Raw genomic sequence first — 22,294 nt, 5'->3', positions numbered from 1 at the left:
AAAACTTTTTTTTTCTTCATATTGTACAACAATGTCACATACATTTTCTATATCTGGTGGTTGCAACACTTCATTGAAGCTACATCTCACTTATACTGAGTGAAATATTCAAGCCAGGATGCCATTGTTTTATGGCTGCAGCATTACATCAAACAGAAAATATCTAGATATGTTGTGCATCATTTTATACACATCTCCCCGTTATTCGGCAGCACAGATTTGGTGTCTTTGGAAACCTTAGGATCTCTTCTAGAATTTAAAATAAAGTTCTGTGGGTTTGAACAAAGCTCGGTCTCGCAGCATTAATTTGTAATGATGAACCCGCCGATGGGAGCAGCAGCGCTGAAGAGGTTTAAATGGCAGCAATATGTGCAGATTTCTTTTTAAGGGACATCAGATGACACCCAAAATGTGCATCAATGAAAAGCTAAAATCACCTGTATATAATGCTTTTGTTAAAATTCTTACAAATTTAGTTTATAGCACAGCAACTTTCTTCCCTTGCCTCCTCCTTTTTTTATGTATATCCCAAGGTACATGCTTTGTTATATTGTGCTGTATGCAAATCACTATTGAGTGACTTTTGGATATTTAGTATCTCTTCTGATTTGTGTTCTTTGCGTGTTGTCTTCCCTCTGTAGTCAGTAAAAACCTTAAATAAAATATTAATTAACACAGAGAGAGAGAGAGAGAGAGAGAGAGAGAGAGACTGATCACACTGCACATATTTTAGGGAATATGATTTATGTGTTTGTATTCATTCTCTTCGCACTTGCAGAGACTTTGTTTTCAACATGTGGGGGCGGTGCCTCGGCAAGAGCTGGCACACTGGGGTTCCAGTATCCTCCAGAAACAGCACTGCTGGTGAGTCAGTGGGCCAGGGATATTCACCCACCAGCCTGTCATGGCACAGTTTCCAATTACTTGTCCTCCCCACACCACCCCTCCCCCCCTCACAGCCTATCTCTCACACACAAAGCTTTATTTTACTCGTACCACTCCCTGGAACATAGCTCAATTACACCAAACTTGCCAGTGGAGGGGCTCCTTAGGTAAGCAAGCTCACTTTGCCTTTCGCTGTCTCTCGTTCGCTCTCCCTCTGCCTCATTCCCGCCATCTTGCCCTCTTTCTCCGATGCCTGTGTGTCATCCTTCTGTTCTAATGAGAGGCAGGGATCAGCCAGGCAGGCCCCAGGAGTTTGACAGAGCTACCTGTTGTGCCTCCACATTTCTCCCCCCCATAGCTCCCATTCCTCTCTCTCTCTCTCTCTTTCTCTCTCTCTTTCTCTGTCTCTCTCCCTCTCTCTCTCTCTCCCCCAAACACCAGAGCTGTCGACTCCTGGCAGTTTGATTCTAAACTGTTCCCCCGTGTCGGGAGAAGCTGCCATGACAGAGAATAAAACAAGTGAAATGTAGAGTTTGTAGCGAACAATGTGAGGATGGGGTTCCTCGCCACATGGTGCATGGAGGGCCAGTGTGTTCCCTTTTTTATTCGGTTTTGGAGGGATGCTTTGTATATTTTCTTAAACGTCTAACTGGCCGTTTAATTACAGCTTAGTAGTAACAAATGCATCCTGCAAAAGAAGCAAAGACAAAAGTTGACAGTAGCAAGCAGACGGAAATATAAAGAAATGTAATAGCCTATACATATTGGGTATTTGTCACATGTGGCATACATGTGCAGGTTAAATACCTCTATATGAAATGGATTTTAATTTGGAACACATTCATTTCAAATCATTTAATCTCATATTCAGTGTTAAAATCTTGTTTTTCTTAGAACAAGTGAAAACAAATTACAGTGGGATGAGATAATCCCACTTGTTTCCAATGCAGTTTCACTTGTTTCACTAGTTTTTCTGGGAACAAGTGTAAATATGTTGAAACAAGACACAACAAGGCCCATCAGCCCACTAGTGTCAAAAAATGACACTTAATTGATTCAAGATTGATTGATTCGGAAAAAAAAAAAGTTGATAAACACTGGAAACAACTGGGATTACTGTATCTCATTCCATTTTTCACTACTTTGAGGAAATGCAAGAATTTAACTCTGAAAATAAGATTGATTTGTTCAGACACAGAGTTTTTAAATTGCATTTTGGACATTTAATGAACATATATTACAAATACATGCATCCTCCCCATTGTTTTCATATATAGGTTCCACATATACATTCAACATGCATGCTGTACATGTAATATCACCCTATCCAGAGTGAGTACACATGTTTGGTTCATATCTGACTATATATTTAACACATATGACAACAGAGATTAGATGTTTTTATATTAGATTTGCGGATGGGTAAGTATCTGTGACTGCCTGCAACACGAGCAGTAGAATAACTCGAGTAAAAGTTCTTTTCTGGATCAGGCTTGTGTGAAATTCAGAAATGTCACTGCGAGCGAGGATCCCCGAAGTAGCATGAAATGCAAACACAGGATAACTCCCACCCGCACCGCCTCAACACTTATCCACACACACATCGTGGAGATGGTACAGCAGAGCGATCAGCACTCTGCTCTGACCCTCTGCAAAATGTGACACGCTCATCGTGCTTTAAGTTATCCAGGTTTTGCCAGGATTGTAATAGAATTAAACATCAGCAAGTTTGGCTTCTCAGTATTGTACACTATCTCGAGTTGAAATGTAGTTTAATGGGGTTTGTGGCCTTACAGGCTGTTACCATGGCAACCGTGCAATGAGTGACAGCAAAAGCCTTTGGACAGCCACCAGTATGCCATAGTAGGCTGTTTCTCAGTCTGGGTGATAGATCAACTTCAAGTCAACATAATGGAACCACGACACAAATAATTATGAGTCCTTGTTCAAGTTCTGTTTTTAATAGGCGTTTGGGTTTCAGTTTTACACTGAATTTACAAAATATCGGAGACATCTTTGTTGTGCTGCTTTGTAGCCCCTTTTGCACAATTAATATGCCAGCTATCTCAAAGTGTAAAACTCCCTCTGTAAGTCACCTGTTCTCTTTATACACATCTCAAGTTTTCCATTTAGTAAGGGAAATCAGTAAGGGATAGTGTTTACTTACTATTCAGCTCATCTGTGTGAACGTACACAACCATATTCTGCCTTTTAATGGAAAAGTACACTGTTCATGGTATTTATAGGGTGAATTTAAAACAAAACTCATGTGAAAATTTTGAGTGGTTATCTAACATTTTTAAAAATAATGATAAGGTCATGTTCCTAGACAAAAAATAAGACAGATGGCATGATAACCTACTTGGAAATAGAGGTACCAATTTATTGCAAATGCTCCCTATGCTTCATACTTTTATTTCGGGCTTCCAATTACACTGTCACCTCTTCCCTTTTTTGCCTGCTAGTCAAGCTTAATGAGATATTGTCTCCACAAATTGTTTTCTTTCAACTTAAATGTTCTCAATTGAATCTCTAAGTGAACAAAATAAGAGCTGTCACATGAAATTATTTTAGTGCGTATAAAATTAATTAATATTCACAGTGATATGCCTGTTGTGGAGCTATTTTGTCCTTCAAAAGGTGGTGAATTTTTTTTTTTTTTTTTTTTGTGCCCTCCACAGAGCTTTTCTGTTGCTTGGCAGTACAGTATGTCTCTGCAACTGACAAGAGGCTCAGGTACACAAAATGGAGAAACGGGGGGGAAAAAAGGAGGAAGAAGAGAGACAGAGAGAAAGAGTCTTCTCAGGCATTCGCTGTTCAGCACACACCACAGTCAAGTAGGTCAGCACGACAGGCTTGACTGATTTCTATTCTGTTGTGTCTTTTTGTTTAGACTCACTGAGTAGGTGTCAGGGCAGATTCACCTGTTTGATAAAGCTTACAGAAACTCAGAATGAATTGCAAGCCTGATCATGTGTGACCTTTGCTGCTTTGTTTGGCCAGAGTAATACATTATTCAATTACCTAACAAAAGAAAGGGCCACTCGGTTCAATACCATGCACATCCCAAAAGTTTGTACGGCAAGAGAAATTTCATCAAATGCCACGGCCGCATTATGATCTTCAAGCTTGGATACTTTTTGGAGGGGACCAGATAAATTGCTTTAAAATCGACGCCTTTCCTCGCCGCTGTGCATTTAGCAAAACGCTAAGCATAATGACTCGCACTGTCCACTTCACGGCCGCTCCTCCTGCACACTCGGCTGCTTCAAAAACACCACGTCAGCCTCATAATAGACCTCATTAGACTTGTATTGAACAAGCTTTGCGCCGGTATAACTCGGCCTCACTGTGTTCGTCGCACTTTGCCTCTGTGTATGTTCCATTGGAGAATTAAAGATTAATTGCCAATTTCCCCCAGTTTAAAGCATTGATTAATTACAGTTAGAGTCATTGGTGAATCCAGAAGATTAATGCTGTGAGATTTGCCCGTTTAGATAGTTATTGATTTTGATTTGTGGGGGGGGGGGGAAATCCCTGTCTTCTCTTCTCAGGAGGGCAGAGTGCTACATTCGGAGGCGGCATAAAGCACTAAAAATGTGCCAGCCGACCCTAAATTATATTTTGTGAAACAAATCGTAAAATATGAGTGTTTTGAACAAAGATTCATTTAATTGGGCTGTAAATGGTTGCACTGAAGTGGTTACCTAACAAAAGATCAAATAGTACGCATAATACAGAAGGAAGCCTGGATTTAAAATCAGGGATTATCCAGGCACAGTGACACGAAATGAAGCCTAAAGTGCCTGTGACGTTTTTGATACCAAGTGCCCCTCTTTCTTCTATAAGTCTTGATACTGGAAGTCTTTAGTTTCCACAACATTCCTGTTTCAAGAGATAAAATAGGTCCCCTTTTCTCTATTTGGGGCACATTTTTCAAGCTTGTTGTCTCTTCCTGCCCACGAATGTTACACAGTGTAGAGGGAGGCAAGGAAAAGGACAATTGTCTTGTCGTGGTTGTCACATTTTTAGCGTTCAATCTCAGTCAATCTCGCAGTCTAAGTCACAACAAATCAGAAAGACTGACGCATTTTTTCTGTTGGAGACAGTGGGGTCTTTATTATTAGCGCACCACTGGGAGATAGGCTGCCAAACACGGGATTATGCCCATTGTGATCTGCCTAAGTGCGCCGTATTAGCCATATTCTCATGGAATCTCATGAAAGCCACTTTGAAACGTAGGATTCTTCTGATATGCTTGTGTCAGGGGAAAAGGCGCCATATCTGGGAAAGCGTGATCTCAGATTCAATTATGGATCCATTTTAAATGAGATATCTTTGCTGTAAAAATCCCAGATCGTAGCGCTTTGAAATGGAAACGAAGTAATTCGCGAGACCTATGTGTGATCTGCAAAAGAGAGTTGTAACAAATGGATTTGCGATGCCAGTCTCTGTAGAATAGTCATTCTTTTTTTACGGCAAGTGCAGGTATATTTAACATTGCATGAGAATAGGGGATAGATGGAAGAGCATACGTAAGGCTGTGTCAATAGAAAATTACAAATACACAGCTGCTCAGAGTATCTCCAAGTGTAAAATCGCAGAAATAGCTTGTATTTGGAGGCCTTGGCATGAGACGTAGCATGACTGAGGTTGGCTGAGTGGTTAAGACTTACTCAAATATCCTCTTTCTTCTCTCGACATTTTTTTTTTTTTTTTACCCACTTCAGCTGTTGAATGTAGCTCTGCAACAACAATTCTCCAAAGCGGCTTCTGCTGAAAAAAGAAAAAAAAAAAAAAAAAAAAAAAAAAAAAAACCTCATCCTCATTCCCAGGTTTCTGACTGATCTGGAAGTTTTAAGACGATGCCTCAAAAGCACCACCATCCCAAAACCTGCTGAAGTCAATCAATGGACGGGGGTTAAGATGCACCATTGGCTGCAGGTCACGTAAGCTATGTTTGGGGAATGTTTGTCTCTCTGATTGAACTGTCCCCTGGGACAACGTTAATTGAGCTCCCCATGATCACACGCAGGCCCGTGTGATCAGTGTCTGCAAGCCTGGAGAAGGTGGCTGAGAATTCCCACTCCCCCCCAGCTGGGACTGAAATATCTGATAAGGCAAAAATAGATTTTCTTTACCCCTCCTTTCACATTGTGATTGACACCTAAAGATCTCAGCACCTGCCTGTCTCCACACACACAGTTTACAGTATGATGAATCGCTGAATCTTTTATGATTGGTTTGCAGCAGGATTGTTTGGGGCGGGGGGCATTTTTTGATGGCTGCTGGTTTGAAGCTCTCCACAAGGGAAAAAATTGCTCTTTTGTTGTTATGATCATGTGATGTCGCCCCCCAAAAGACATTAACATCATCATTAAATCATCAACTTCTGAAGCCGAAATCAATGGCAAACATTTTATGTCTCACAGCCGGCAAGCAATGTGTCACTTAAATGTAAAACGATAACAACATAAACGGCATAGATTTTATATTTTACGTGCCAAGGCGCTGTTAGCTGTAAGTGTTCTTCACTGCAAAAGCTTTATAATTTCAAAAAAATACTCCAAAAAGGAAGAGAAATACAACAAAATATAAACGAGCGTTGAACACATGTTTCTACAGGCACTTATTGAACACACATATGACTACAGATTTGGGATGCGGAAGTGCTTTTTGTGCATTTTTTTTTTTTTTTTTAACTTCTTGCAAAGAGAATTGAGCTGAACTGAGGGAGATCATTACACACCCACCCACACACACACACATATAATGGTGAGATCAGCAGTTCCCCTGTCTTTCTTTCAGTTACTTTGAGTTCAATAGATATTGAGTTAGATCTCTTAACTTTTATAATAGTAATAAACAGACTGGGAATGAAGGAATCTATACAAGGCGTTGGAACAGAGTGAGCAAGTCCTCTTTGTCCTCTATGGATACATTTTCAATCATATCACAATAAATCCCTTTGCAATAATGAATGAGATACATGCCCTATTCATCTTCTCAGTAAAGCTGGGCTGTCTAATTTGTACAAATATTTCTCTGGGTGGAGGCAATTTAATGTAGTGCGGCACTAATGTGACACTGCAGAGCTGAATCATACCTCAAACGGTGGACCAAAATAGGAACCAAACATGTTTCTCTTTAGTTAAATTCATTAGGGCGGAGAAGCCATTATCTCAGCAAACTGACATGGCTGAATAATTAATCATCCCATCACTCGTTTGTTTGACCCGAATGTATAACATTTATCCCTCACTCTTTGCCTCCTAATGAAATCTTTTCTCTTTTTTTTAATTTGAGGAAAGTGTTGGCTCTTTATGTTTGTGCCAGCAGTGTCCTAGCTGAGTGTTGATATGGCTAATGAATAATAAATTGCACTTTGGAAATACAAGGTCAGAAACACCTTGAAAACAGGTAGCAGGGAGCCATTTTGGCTTCCAGGATCTTTCCATGTCACGCTTTGGAAAAGGGCATTGTGATCCTTACTCTGCAAAAACCTCCATCTTAGCAAGTTGTTTAGTCTTCTGTTCAGCTAAAATCTTAAAACAAGTCCCACTTTTTTTTTTTTAATTCAATAAATATAGATCCACAAAACATAACACATAACACAATACATGGTCTTTGTTTTGTAAGCCCACAAAAAGATTATAACACTGCATGAGACTAAATGATTTTTTTTTTCTTTCAGGACCTTTGTTGGTCCTGTAGTCGTGATGAGGGTCAGTCATCACCTCATTTGACAAACATGACTCAGGAATTTTGCTTACCAAACTGCCATATTGCATAAAGAGGATTTTTTTTACCCAAGAGACACACAAAATGCATGTAACTAGAGAGGGTGAAGAGGGAGCTGTATAGATTATCCCAGCGGTCATGAAACGCTACTAATCCATGCTGCTATGCATTACAACAATGGCAGGTGCTGGGTAAATGAGGGAATAGCTGGAGCTGGCATGGTGTGCACCTGCGACACAGTGGAGGTTTATTCTTGATGTCGATTCACAGGACAGCGCCCTCCGTGGCCCTTTCTCACCTCACTGCTAGTTTTGTTCATTTTCCTGGATTGATTTTTTTTTCCCTCTAATTGATTAGCTGGGATAATGAAACAAGACAAACTGGTTGTAACGTATTGTGGCAGGTAAACATGAGTTTAAAAGCCTAGGTTGTAGATCGACTTGCATTTTTACTCAGGTCAGGATCTTCATTAGTGCGTTCAAAAATGATAGATCAGATTTTTAAAGGAATATACCAGTTTAAAGACAAATAATCTGAGTAATCTTGGCTCATGACCCACTTTAGGATGCGGCATCACAAATCTGCATCAGGAATTGGACACAATGTGCCAGAGATTGTAAGTACAGTGGCAGTATAATTACACTGTAAAAAAAAAAAAAAAAAAAAAAAAAAAAACTTCATCATAATAGGTAATTTAGTCTCATATTCAGTGTTAAAATCTTGTTTTTCTCCTAATTTTCTTCAATCAAGTGTCAATTTCTTGATAAAAGTTTGCTTGATCTGTCTTATTGTTTCCATATATTTATACTAGTTCCCAGAATAAAATCCTTAAAGAGAGAAATTGCATTGGAAACAAGTAGGACTATCTCCCTGGCAGATTTTTCTTGTTTAAAGAAAAACAAATTTTAATACTGAGTATGAGATTGAATGAGTTTTTAAGATGGATTTTTTTTTTTTTTTTTTTTTTTTGCTGTGTTTTTTTTTTTCATCTTTGTAAACTAGATAAATGCAGGATAAACAGAAACAGATAACAGAGACTGCTACCAATCTTCTCATCACATAACGGTTAGCTGATCAAAGAGCTTATTTTCAGGAAAGTCAGCGTATTTCTCTATCATACGTAAAGACTCGCTACAGAGGCTGAGGGCAGAGACCATTGGCATTTAATCAGACAAGAATTCACAAACTCCCTCTTCTTCCCAGACATTTGGATTTAAAGCGGAGCCTAAGATCAAATCACACTTAGGAGACAAAGTGGCGAGCAGTCTAGGGCCGCTGTTTAATGATGCCCTTTGTTTGTTGTCTGGGAAATTCACTTTCTAATCTCCTGGACCCTGTGAAGGCTTGCCAGGGAGTGGTGCCACATAAAACCCCTTGATTTCTTATTTTATCTGTGGACAACCAAATCGATCGCCGTCTCCCCTGCACCTGCTCCCCCTCCCCTGCACCCCAAAGAGAAAGGCCCATGCCCATTCCACTATCCAATCAGGCTATTTAGGCCAGGCTATTTCAGGGGAGAATGAAGCTCTGGGTGGACAAGCGCTCCTCAATGTCTCCCAAAGACAAGGGTGTGTAAAAAGGCATTGAAATTTCCCAGGATCTTGACACATCTAATTGAGATTTCATGCCCTATTTTCTCTGAGATCCAAAACCTCACTCTGTTCTACCGCAAGCAATATTTCCCCAAGGATCTAGATGAAAGAAATTGTTTTCAGGTTTTATTTGGTTTTTGTTGCTTTAAGGACTTTTTTTTTATCACACCGTAGCAGCTTTTCAATAAAAGTGCCTCTTTTGTTCAGTAGACAAAGTGACTGCACTTGATTTGGTTTGTCTGAAAGGTAGTGAAAAATGAATTCCAATCAACTTTCTGTTTCTTTCATCAGAATAATTCGTTTGACTGCATGCACGGAGTTGACGTGAGTGTCGCAAAACAACTGCTTTACTACAGGCTACCACATTCATTGTCTTTAACCTGACCATCAGAGGAAGCCCTCAGCTGCTATATCTCCTGGATTACTATGTTTGATGAAGACAGGTCAGTCTGTGATAAATGAAAAAACAAACAAACAAGTATATGGTAGATATTGTTTATATATAAACTGCATTCAGTCCTCTGGACCTTAAATCTTGAGTCAAGTCCATCATATACGTTGCATTGTAAAAACCTATAAGCAAGATCTACATAATGATTTTCAGCTGGAATCTGTGTTACAGTGCTGTTTTCATACAAGCAGAAGGACGAAAGCATATACATGTTAGCCAAGAAACCCCACTGTACTCTATGGTATGGAGTTACGTGAGCCTATATAATACATGAATCTGTGCTCCAAAGAGTGATTCTTATTCACCGAAGCCTGTTAAGCCTCTATCAAACTGTCTCATTGTATTGCCACTATGTCACACAGCCCTTTTTGTCTCTGCGGTCCCTGTGGTCTTGCTATGACATCACTCAGTCTTGCATTACACAGACCTAATGGTCACAGTGGGAGCGCTGCTTCCCAGCAGGGCCCATATTGCATGCTCTACAATCAATGACATCATACACAACCATCATCCTCGCTACCATGGGAAATCTACAAAAGAGTAGTGATCTCAGAGCCCCAAGGCCTCCCTACCATTTCTGGTTTAAAGCAGGTGAAATGACAGCGCAGCATTAGGATGAAAGGAGCCATATAGCGCAGACATTAGGTGATTGTGTTTGTCAGGGTTTGAGTTGTGATTTTTCCCCCCTACAGTTCCATACCTGGCTAAATATCTTTCAGTTTACTCCACTGTTATAAAACAACCTAAAATAACAAGTTACCTTGATTGAATTTTTTTGCATACAAATGTGTTTAGTCCTTAAAGTTACACTAGGCAAGATTTTTATGTAAAAATACACCTGGTTTGTCAGTCTAAATGACAGAGGAGTGGTGCTGCGACTGAGAAGGGGGCTCCACCTCACTCTTAATTAAGATGCTGCAGATTAGCCCAATTTGCCCAAACTATTATTAGTATTATTATGTGGCCATGTATGGTCACAGAATAATACATTATTCATGCAAAAGGAGTGGCAAATTAAAATTTAAGTGGGAAATACAGCATTTGCTTCCAAAAAAAAAAAAAAGAAAGCACTGAGCGAGCGCTTCAGCAAGCGAGAACTGCACTCAGCTACAACGACTGAACTGGCTGCCAAATGATTTTTTTTTTTTTTTTTCACTGCCTCACCATCCACTAAAAGCAAGAAATTTAGGTCTGGGAAGTGCAAACTCTTGAGTGATGCTAAATTTCCTGGTGTTGAAATCTTCACAGCTCTTGCTGCCAGTTAGGGCCACCAGCATGTGAAATTGCACATTGTAGTTTTATGAATTATTATTTCTGCAACAAAAGGAAGCCAGTCTGACTACACTTGTGATGCCTCATACTTTCAAAATGAAATTATAGCACACGCACTTGATACATTTAAACTATAACCCTGCTATAATTTTATAGAATGCAGATAACTGTAAAGCTAAATACCTCTATCAAATTTCATATTTTTTTAAAATATGGTATGTATATCACAAATCCCAGATTAACTGCGGCTTTTGTTTCTTATAGCAAACTACATAACAAATCCCAGATTAACTGCGGCTTTTGTTTCTTATAGCAAACTACATAGAGCTGCTTTTTTAAAATGCCATCCTTAAACAAATGTTATGTTTAGAGGCCATTATATTAAATCCACTTCTACCCTGCCAGCCCCATTGCTGTTCCTTATTGCTGCATGGTCAAGCTGTTATTTTAAATTCTAGCGGAGATCCACAGGTTTCCAAAAATAACAAATATGTCCTGCTGAATTACGGGGAAATGTGTATAAAGTGGTGCACAAGACATTTAAATATTTTCCATTTGATGTAATGCTGCAGCCATAAAACAATGGCATCTTGAGTTGCAGTATTTCACTCAGTATAAGGTAAGTGTCATGTAGCTTCAGTGAAGCTTTGCAGCCAGCAGATACAGAGTATGTATGTCACATTGTTGTACTGTGTGGAAAAAAATGTTTTTCTAACTGTGAAGTTACTTGGGGGGGAAATTTAAAGGAAAAGCATGGGGTTTTAGGGTCTATTACTGTCAATGCTTAAAACATCCCAGCTCATGAAAATCTATAATATCTCATTTCACTTTCCCCCTCCACTCTTCTTCATAGCACCCTTCCCTATCATCATGCCCTGCAAAGAAAGAGATGTTAAGAGGTATTTTACAGCAATTATGCTTATTACCCTCTTTTGCTGCCCGTCAGGAGGTGCATGTCGACATATTTTAGTTCAGTCCCAGCAGGGAGTGTTGGTAATCACCTGAATGCAACGCGGAGGCCATTGTCACTGAGGAGGCTCCAATACAGGGCATGTTAATGTCTCAAAGGAACTGCTATTGACATCTTAGTCCCTCTGAAAGAATCTATTTTAGAGACAGAACGCCTGCGTCTGAGAAGAGGCTGCTCGGTCCGCCTAGGGACCTGCCAGCGTGCGTCTGGGGGGGGCGAGGAGGTCAAGAGCACTCACCCTTGACATTTAATAGCAATAGGTGTGACCCACTGGATCAGTGATACAGATGATCAGGGAGCTGAGAGAAGATGAGAAGATCCAAATGGTCTCAGGCCTTGGCGCTCCACATTACTGAGATGGATTAGGTTAATGACCCCAGCACTGAGTTGCATTCTCTCCAGGGGGGTACTTGTACATATTTGCGGTCCTGAAATATGGATGGTGGCCTGACCCCGAGTCAGGTTTGGATGCTCGCTCTTTCTCTCCATTAGAGTGATATTGCTTTACAATAAAGAGTCCCCTGATGAGCCTGTTTGCCACCTTTTAGCTCATGGACAGTAAGTACAGCATGACATAAATGATAGCTTTGAGCTGAGGTTGAGGTTCACCTATTCAAAATCCCCTGTAAATAGGGCAGCTGCATCATTGCAGTAGAATTATACTTTTTTCTATCACAGAGAAATATGTGCAAGTTCCTTAAATCTTGCTGTAGGTGAAGGTTTTTATGTCTTGGCGCTGTGTTGTGGTTCAGTATAAGGTTGTACAAGTCAGGATGAGATACAGGTAACATGGAAATTCTTTAGGAGAGAAATATAGAAACATTTTGCAAAGTTTTAAATTTGACTTTTCCTCATCTTCTTTTAAGAAGGGCCACACACCTTTCACAAGCCAAGGTTGGTGTAGTCGGGAAATTGTTTGCCACTCCAACAGGTTGGCATGTTGCTGTTTGGCATGATGTTAGTTAGCTGTCTCTTCAAGTGAAGGGTATTTAAAACTCCTCTACCTGACTGAAAGACAATTGTTGCCAGGGGGTCTATTGTAAAGGAGGCAGACTCAAGCGGCTTTGTTCCAAGTCCTATAGGTGGGCATTTATTTACATGTGCAACCTGGAAATATGCAAAACATAAAAACTAAGGTGGAAAAACGATTAACATAAAAACTGATAAATCAACTCATAACAGCCCAAAATCAAAATCATGGCACAAGCCCTGGCATCTGCTGTGCATCACCGTCTCTCTCTGGCATCCCCCAGATGACTGGATTTATAGTGACATACCTGTGGTCATGCTGCATCAGGCCCTCACCATCCTCACCACAGGGGTGGGCACGTGAAATATCTCAAACACAGCAATTAATAAGCACACGTCATCATTACAAACAGACACGCAAATTTCCCACTGCACTTGAACACATCACCATTTATGCTTTTCTCCGCCATTCATGAAACATAAAAGAAATACATATAAATAACATCTGCCGCTTCCCCCCTCCGACATGGGAGCTCCTCCGTTGGCTCCACCTAACGCTCAACAGGCCGGGCTTTGCGGGGCGGCACCCTCCCACACAGTGATCTCCTGCGACCGGTAAGAAACTAAGACAAAGGAAATTTCCTTAATTCAATAATGTTGTCAACCTGTGTAATGAAAATAGCAATAAAATTAACTGATGTCAACAATGTTTGTCTGTCATTCTTATTTCAAGCTAAGATTAAGAATGATCGAAATCTTAACTTGAATATAACGCTAAACACAAACAAACCCGGTTTGGTAATGTGTATTGGTGCTATTATCTGGAATTCTGGTTAACATAACAGGAAATGAAACTAAACAAACAAAGGTGTGATGATGAAATGCCTAAGAAATTAACAGGTACATAAGTGACAAATGGTGTTGTTGAGTTCACTTTATCTCACTGATCTCTCACTTTTCAGCTGCCTTGGAGCATGGCACGGCCATACTACTCATGCTGCTTTTCATGTTGCAAGTATAGACAGGATTTCACTACTCCCAGTTTTCTTTTTATTTGACCAGCCAGAGGGGGCTTTCATTTTAACTAGCAGAGTCAAATATGCCCTTTCTCCCACACTGGGTTGTGCTTGTTTGTCTCCTTGGTGGAACCAAGATGGTTGTTTTCCTACTGTTCACTGAGGATGGCGTAGCCGGCCAGGACCATGCAGTGAGGGCCTGACAGTAAGACAAGGTTTCTGGACCAAAGCTGCTGGAGTCTGGTCAGATTTCATAATGACTGCTGCTTTTTGTACTGGCCGAAATGGCTGCCATGCAGGCAAATCTCATAGATAGAATAATACTCCAGGGCTCAGTGAGTTTTGTACTTGTTCAGCCCCATGCCAACTTTATTGACTGCTCGGCTGTATCAATGTCTTTGGCTTGTCTCTAGGTATTTATCTAACTTAACAGAACAAAGTTGGATTTCCCACTTTAAGCAGTGGCCCAGCAGTACCTGCAGTAAAAGAGGTGATTTGTCAAATTGTCAATTTGTCATGTGTAATCTAATGAGAGCATATATGCCTCTGCAGAAGGATTTTGTTAAATGCATAATCCATCTAACTTGACTTGGGAACAGTTAGCTTAGCAAGCTTTTATTTGTTGTAAATATGCTGCCTCCAGTGCTGGCACCCTTACATTTCCTTGATTTGATCTACTATACTGCACCTTCCCTGATCTTTTAAATACAATCAACCTGTGGAAGAGGGCTCCCTTACTTAATTTTGAGAAACACCTTCAGAAGTCATCATTAGAAATAAGGGCAATAGGTCCATGTTCACTCAAGGAGTACCACCATTCAATTTAAGAATTCATATGTGCCATTTAAATGCTAATTATCTAATTGATATTTGTGAGCATGAAAAGACTTTCCCCAAGCCAGAAACCAGAGAACCAAGATTTGAAGATTTGATGTCCTAAAGATGTAAAGCCTGGAAATACTTTTTTTCAAAGACTGAATGGAAGATTGATTTTTGTGGACCTTAAGAACATTTGAGTTTTGATATGCAAATGAGCTTCATTCTTAAACAGTCTGATCAGCTGGGAGCCAGAAAACATACATCTTATCTCCCAAAAACCATTCTAATTGAGTTTCATTGAAGCTGTGCCTCAACATTACATTAGGACAAAAAAGTCTCCCTTGTTTCTGGTAATATATGACAACTGTATGTTTTCAGAAATATACACGCAACATTGTTAAAAATCACAATCTCATTTCTGAAAGTCAATGGTTTTCCATGTTTGACAGATCTACCTCTACTTCTGAAAAAATGCTGTACATACCATAATGCAACTTGCTGATAATATAACTGCAAATACTTTTCAGTTGGTCTTGGTAAACACAAAAGCTGTGCATTGCTTGATGAAAGTAAATTAGAACACTTGGAATAACACTTTGATGCACACCGTGGGATCAAATGCAGTTTGTTTTTCAGACCATTTATATACTGGGTGCCAATTATCCTTAAAGAGCTCTGCAGCTGGTTTCCATGTGTCGCATCGCTCTGTATTGGCTATAGTTAGCCCACGGTTAACATGGCATGTTCCAAAACAGTGCTGCAGCACCATGCCTTGTGTATATTGGGACATTAAGCAGGACCCCGGGGATGTATTTTTCCCAGTTGGCTTAGGAGGTTGGTTATTTGTTGTAAACATTTTCTATATGCACATGACAATAAACTTGAACTTAACAGGATTCAGTTTTTGACCATTCATTCTAAAGGCTGTTTTTTTTCCCCCTTTGTCCTTGGAGATCCCACTTTATAAATTCCAGTGTATATGTGAAATACCATGATAACATGAAAATGAAAAGGACAACAGGAGTCAACATTTTAAAACGAATCATAGTGTAAACCAGGGTTTTTCCATTGCATGAGTCCTCTAAAAATGTTGGATTGTTGGTGCCAATAAGATATGCCATGTAGTATTTTCAAATATCATTCACTTTATCAAGGTGTGTACATCTTTTCAAAAACATGCCAGTGAACCTGTTTAAGTGTGTAGATTATGTGCGGCGGTATTATTATGTCAAGAGATTATGTCAATATTTAATATCCCTGTAACCTTCAACATTTATACTAAAACCTGTATGAGTAGGAGCATATTGTGTTTGTATGATTCACTGCCTCCTGGTGTCATTTTGAGCCAAGAAAGCTAATGTTTTCTTTAGATGCGATTGTAGACATCCATGTGGTTGATCTTTAAATCGTATCAGTTGAAATCTCTCTCTCTTCTAATAGACAATTTCACCATTTTATCCTTTGTGTGGCAAAACTGCAGATTGGCTTAATGGACAACATGCAAAATAACATGGCAAGGCTGGACTTGAATTTAATATCTGCTCTCATTTCATTACAGGCTTTGTGCAGTAGGGTTTTGAATTAGCAAACACGATTAATTTCCTTAGTCTTGAGCCAGCACTGTAAGCCTACATGTTTACACTCGTTTATCCTGAGAGCATGGATTCTCACTTTTATCCTTGCCAGCCTACATTCAGCCAACATTTATTGCTCCACCCCCCAAAACGTCAACAAAAGATATGCATGAGAAGGAGCCTGCTATAGTTCCTGCTGTTGGGATTTCCAAGTGTGTGTGTGTGTGTGTGTGTGTGTGTGTGTGTATTTTTTACTGTTGTACTTAACTGCACGTTCATATTGGTTAAATATTGCACGAAGAGCTTAAACAAAGCGTCCCCTTTCGCTGAGGCACAGTCTGATCGTGCTTAAAATATTGCAAACGAGCCCAAATTACCCCCCACCTTTGTTTCCAGCCGACAGGTTAAATTTCCATTGAAACGTTTTGAATGTAATTCATGTTGACTGCTTCACAGCGCAGAGCCACGACAGCAAAACAGTGTGCGCTGTCCGTGGTGCTGAAATCTGGTGCTGAACGCGGCTCCATGGGCAGAGTGCAGACAATGAAAGCGTTGATTTCATATGGGTATATTGACAAGTAATGTGAGAGAGGGCTGAAATGGCGCAGATCGGGAAGGGGCATGATGTGGCAAAAAAAAAAAAAAAAAAAAACGGTGATGTTGAATGCGGCAGGCCTAATAAGAAAGACCCTATGGATGTTATCGAGTTATTGTGTGGTGTGATGTTTGTTTTTTCCCGTGCAGAATTATGATATAAGCCCCACAGGCAGGGGAGATATGAGCGATTCCCTGCAGCTGAATGCAGGAAGTTAAAATTCCTTTGTAGGAGCTTTATAGCTTTGCTGCATGGTCTCACTTTTTAAACGGTAAGTCTTTTTTTTTTTCTTTCTTTTTTTTTCTTTTTGCAAAGATGCGGTGGAAAACGCATTTCTCTGGGAAACCAAATACTATCAAGTCATGGTGTTATTCCCGCCTGCTGCACTGTGCATGCCTCGACGAGGCGGCGTCTGACTTCAAATGCCATATTTAGGAAAAATGCTTGATCGTTTTGAGTGATTCGACTGAGGACGAATGGCATCTTTTGCTTTGGAAAGATGGTTAAGTCCGACGAGGACCGTGTTATAGCCAATTACAGTGAAGGGCTGCTGTGTGCATAGCGGTGGATGGAGCTACTCTGGGTATACTTCCGCGTCCAATGCGTGCTCATGTGTAGGTTGAATGGATGAAACGGAGACAGCGGAGAGGTATAGCCTTGCTGTGATACGGCCCTATATATTTGCCGGCAGGACTATCTTCCTTTTAAAGAGAACCTCCTCCTTGCATTGGTTTCCACTCAGTGATGTCGCGTATTTGTGTGGCGCACCTGTAAAGAGCGAGACAGGCAGAAGCCGGCTTTTTTAATTATTTGATTCATTTTATTTCTTCTGTTCTTTTTCCTTTTGTTTCATGCATTTGCTGAAAGGAACCCATTTCTGTGTTTTGATTTAATAAATATTTCATTTCCTCATTTTATCTTGTTTGTGTTGGCTTTTATGTTTCCAAGTTTGAACTAAGAGAGAGCGGAATCCATCATTTTACAAGCTATTGGCCAGGTGTTTGATTCAGAGATTGTTTGCCTAAGGACGTCCGTAACTTTCATTTATAGAAACGGTAAGATATTTTACACATTTGCTCATTCACCTAAAACATTTTTGAATCGATATTTTAGCCTATATCAATTATTTTACTGAAGTGGGCAGACTAGAGTAGACCATGCATTCATTGAAGTAGGCTATGCTCTTACTGCATGTAAACGCGATAGGAAAGTCAGCGTGAACGTTGCATTTACATTCATTTTCCCATGGACAGATGATTTTTCAACTCTGAATTGCGATGCCTTGGCAAATGATATTGACGTAACCTGCACGGTAGGATTAAGCAGGCTATTTCCCCCCACATGCGTCCATTTCAAAAATCTTCCAGTGAGCTTACAGTCATGGGCGAGCATATTTAGTTGTCTAGTGTGCAGAAATAGGCCTTGGTACAGTGCTGAAACGTGGGACCCGCGTTGTCAGTCGCTTATTTTACCGCATCTAAAGGGCTGAAGTGAACCTGTGTGCACGTTGCACTCATTAGACTACTGCAATATTTTACTTTGCATTCCTGCTGTTTAAAATTATTAATTGCTGCAGTGATCTCTGCGGCCAAATTAATTCAAATATATTTTAGCATGATTTATTAGTCTCTTTTTCATCACTATGAACACCTGCATATTTTAAGCTGCACATGGGCTATACAGACAATGGCAAATAGCCCAGTTTTTTTTTTTTTTTTTTAAACATAGCCTAATATGGGGTACAACTTGCTGGGGTTGACCCTATGGAAACAGACGGTCGAGGATAATTCACAGGTGAACTCTTGGTGACTGTCAAAAACGAAACAAGGTGCAAGATATGCTATCTAGGTTAGGCGGCTTGCAGTCTGTGCATTGCACTACCACTGATGCCATTGTTAAGACTTCAGACCTGGCTAACTTTTCTCGCCCAAAGAGGAGCACTGGAACTTGCTGAGCCTCCATTAACCAAGATATTCAACTCACTGCTCTGAAAGCCCTGTACTCCATCTGCCAATGTGGAAAAAAAAACCTTGCAACCCAATATTCCTTTCAGGACTGTGTCTTTGGTAGACCACTCCATAGTGGTGGGCCTATTATTTTTTTACACTATTGTATTGCTAGAGGATTATTGTGTTGTATGTTTTTACTTGGAATGGCAGGGTTTTTGACGTTCTGCTGTCATTTGTATTTATAAGATACAATAGGCCTATGGGATTAGGCTATTATTGGCCACCCTTCCTGTTGCAGCTGTTCAAGACAGGCATAGAATAACCATCTATTATCTGGAAACTCCACTAATGGTCTGCAGGATATTCGACCAGAAGTTCCCAAACTTTTTTTTTTTTTTTTTTTTTTCATGCAACAGACCTTTGAACTGATGCCCCGTAGAACATAGACCTACATTTCATTAGAATTAGAATTTGTTGTAAAATATGTTCAGGTACAGATGTCTATAGGTTGCTTGTACCGTGCAGTAGATGGGAAGGAAACATAGGAGATTTGATCTCTTTGGACCAACTTGCAGATGAACTGAACTGTGGCTCATTTGAACGGGAATCCTCTGAATCCCACCCAGGAGCCGGCTTTGGAAACCCTCGCGTTACGCTCAAGTTGTCTCCGTTTTCTCTATTTTTCCTCCTTTTGACTTGACCTTTCCAATTATTGGCAGTTGCATGTTCGGTAGCCTACAATAAAAGATTGGCTATGTACACCTGCAGCAAATTAATTAGCCGGAGCCAACATCCGGGTTGACTCTCGTGAGGTCTCCCCTGATTGGCTGAGGGTCTGATTAGTTTATTTAGGATAGCCGTTCCCGCCACCGCCCCCCTATTATCCTGTGCGCAAAGAGTGCAACCGAGAGTTTGATGCCTTCAGACTTTCTATCAATAAATACTCACGCTTAACATCCGCGTCGAGAGGTAAGGTATCACCAACTGTTAGTGTAAATGTCTCACTTGCCAAATTATGTTCAATAAAGTGTATAAAACGGCACTGCACGTGGTAGGGTTAGCTAGCTCAAACTTAGATTTACGTCGCAAGCGTCACCGAGTGAAAGTCGGACGTTTAAATTGCTTGGAAACCTTAATTGAAAATGACTGTTTTCTTTTTTTAAAATAAGTCTTCAAGTTATTTTAACTTTAACTTGCATATACTGTAGAAAATGTTAAAGCCGGTCATTTTTGTGCGGTAGGGAAGTTTTAAAAAAGAGCAAAGAAAGGCTAGCTAATATGCAAAACTAATGTCGACTAATTAACGGAGCTCTGGCTGAACCCGCTGGAGCGCCCGTGCTAACACCGCAAACAAAAATTAATTTTCTTTGACCCACGGCTTAGTCGGATTATGTTTGTATTTGACCCGTAATTATTCATCCATGCGGTCGGAGAATGCGTCACAGGTGGTGCAAGTTGCGACTAGCCGCATAAGCCCACGTTTGATTTTAGCCCACAAGCTAATTAATTGTTATGCTAGCTCGCACCGCCGGACCTTTGCCGCTCAGCCCGGCTCTTAATGCTAACTCGAAGCTGGACTCAAGGCTGAGGCTCTGGCGGATTTTGGCAGCGCCATCGCGGCTGACGAGATGAACGCTAATTGAGTTGGTATTCAGGGGCAGTCGCTGGCGGTGCGCAGGGTGTGTCTGCGGCAGCACAGGTGTCACTGATGAGCCTTTTAGCCAGCTAGCAGCCAGCCCTCCTCACCTCTTTACAGGGCCACAGTGAAGCCGACTGCACGGTGCACATGTGCGCCTATTGCAGTGCTTCACTTTGCACACGCAGCCTTTCAGATGATCAAGCCCTGCCACCAGTTTGCTCAATTAACACACCTAATTTTAAAACCACTTAGACTTTTCAACACAGGGTATCATTTTGTGCAAACATGTATTTGCTGTCCTCTAGGATCTTTTGTCTCCACAGTAAAGTATTTTTCATACATTGAAGAGATATGTATTGTCTTCCTGGAGCTGTAGCGGTAGATTGATTTAATCGGCCTATTATATAGCATTTTGAGATCTGTATCAGCTGATGTTTGCCTGTTTTTTTCCCCTATTTAAGTAACCTCTGAAGCAACTTCAGCAGAGACAATGTACATTTTTTATTTTCATATATTTTTCTGCTTAAGTAAATATTCTATTTGCTAAATAAATGTTCATTGGGTCCTAAAACAGATTCTGCTACTGTGTGCACTAATATTGTTTGTTTATTTTATTTATGTAAACTTACAAATTTTTGGTCTCTCAGAAACAAGGAGATAATGATAATTGCTGATAAGTGCACTGAAACTTGATAGTGACTATATTATATCTATCTATCTATCTATCTATCTATATATATTCATTTAAGTTCAGCGATTGTCTCATTTGTCATGATTAAATTGTATTTTATCAAATGCAAAAAAAACAAAACAAAACTATATATAGGTGTTATATTGGCTTTCAGCTGTCCTGCTCTCTAAATATCTGCATCGGCCATTGAGAAACCCATATTGGGCAACACTGTTTAGTATAATATCAATCATTTAATAAGCCCTTAAATGGTTGACTGTATATGCAGGTGAGGCTAAAGGTTTATTTTTCTCCAGAGCATGAAACAGTTGTATTTTTTTCCCCAGTACCTTACTATGATCTGTGGTGTTTGACAAAGTTGTGTAGGACAGTAGTTAATTAAGTGTGCTGTGACTATAGTAATTCAAGCGTCAGATCTCCACTTGTGAAGGATTAAATGGATGCTATTGGATTAGTGTAAACACAGGAAGAAAAGCAGTTTTTTAGCTGTATGGCTTTGTGTTTGTATTGTGGTATGTTCTCAAAGGTCATTTCTATGTCGTTAATATTTCTAGTGCTTATGATTTTTGCTATTTCTTCAGTACTGAGGAGGGAAAGTGTTAAAGCCTCAGGCTTTTGAGACATACTTAGTGCATGGTGAGTAATCATTAGTCGGTCGAGTTCATGAAAAGATTACGTATCAAATCAGCTAAAAGTCTGACCAGTTAATTTACCAGGAGGTTGCTGACACACATGCCATCTGTGGTCCGGTGGGGATCGGGAGATGGGCAAATAGAGACGAGCAAGGGTGTTAACTGCATGGGTAAGGGTGTGATACACTTTTTATGTTACTTTGAATGTTGTTCCCGATTATTTTTTGGTTTTAACATCATTGGCCAGAGGAGCACAAAACTGCAAGTTTTATTAGCCGATTACTGTACATAGTTGCATATGATTTTTGCACATTCATCCTCAGGTCTTTGCTTTACTTAAAATCACGGTTTGTGGACAAGTATGAAATATGAAGGATTAGTCTAATGTAATATAATCTTTGAGACTAGGATGACACAAACGCTGTTAAGCTTTTTGGTACTTTTTTTTGGTATCTTGAAATAAAAACTTGAAATACTTTATCTACAGAAATGGCAAATG

At 40.1% G+C, this 22,294-nt stretch overlaps 1 protein-coding gene across 7 annotated transcripts in view; it reads left to right on the top strand.

Annotated features, from left to right (window-relative positions):
• Window positions 1-22,294, top strand: part of LOC115376344 (ELAV like neuron-specific RNA binding protein 2) — a 175,809-nt gene that overhangs the window by 121,888 nt on the left and 31,627 nt on the right. For 2 of the 7 annotated variants that reach the window (XM_030075864.1, XM_030075862.1), the window contains exon 1: window positions 19,676-19,802. The exons of 3 other annotated variants lie outside the window; for them this stretch is intronic. The gene's annotated coding sequence lies outside the window, so the exon portion shown is untranslated. Of the gene's footprint in view, window positions 1-17,633; window positions 17,940-19,675; window positions 19,803-22,294 lie in introns of those variants that run through there. 2 more of the 7 variants (XM_030075863.1, XM_030075865.1) reach the window with 2 other exon arrangements.

Source organism: Myripristis murdjan, chromosome 18, assembly GCF_902150065.1.
Source record: "Myripristis murdjan chromosome 18, fMyrMur1.1, whole genome shotgun sequence".
Lineage (NCBI taxonomy): Eukaryota > Metazoa > Chordata > Actinopteri > Holocentriformes > Holocentridae > Myripristis > Myripristis murdjan.
Note: the sequence above shows the minus strand (reverse complement) of the source record. Positions and strands in the feature narration are given on the sequence as shown.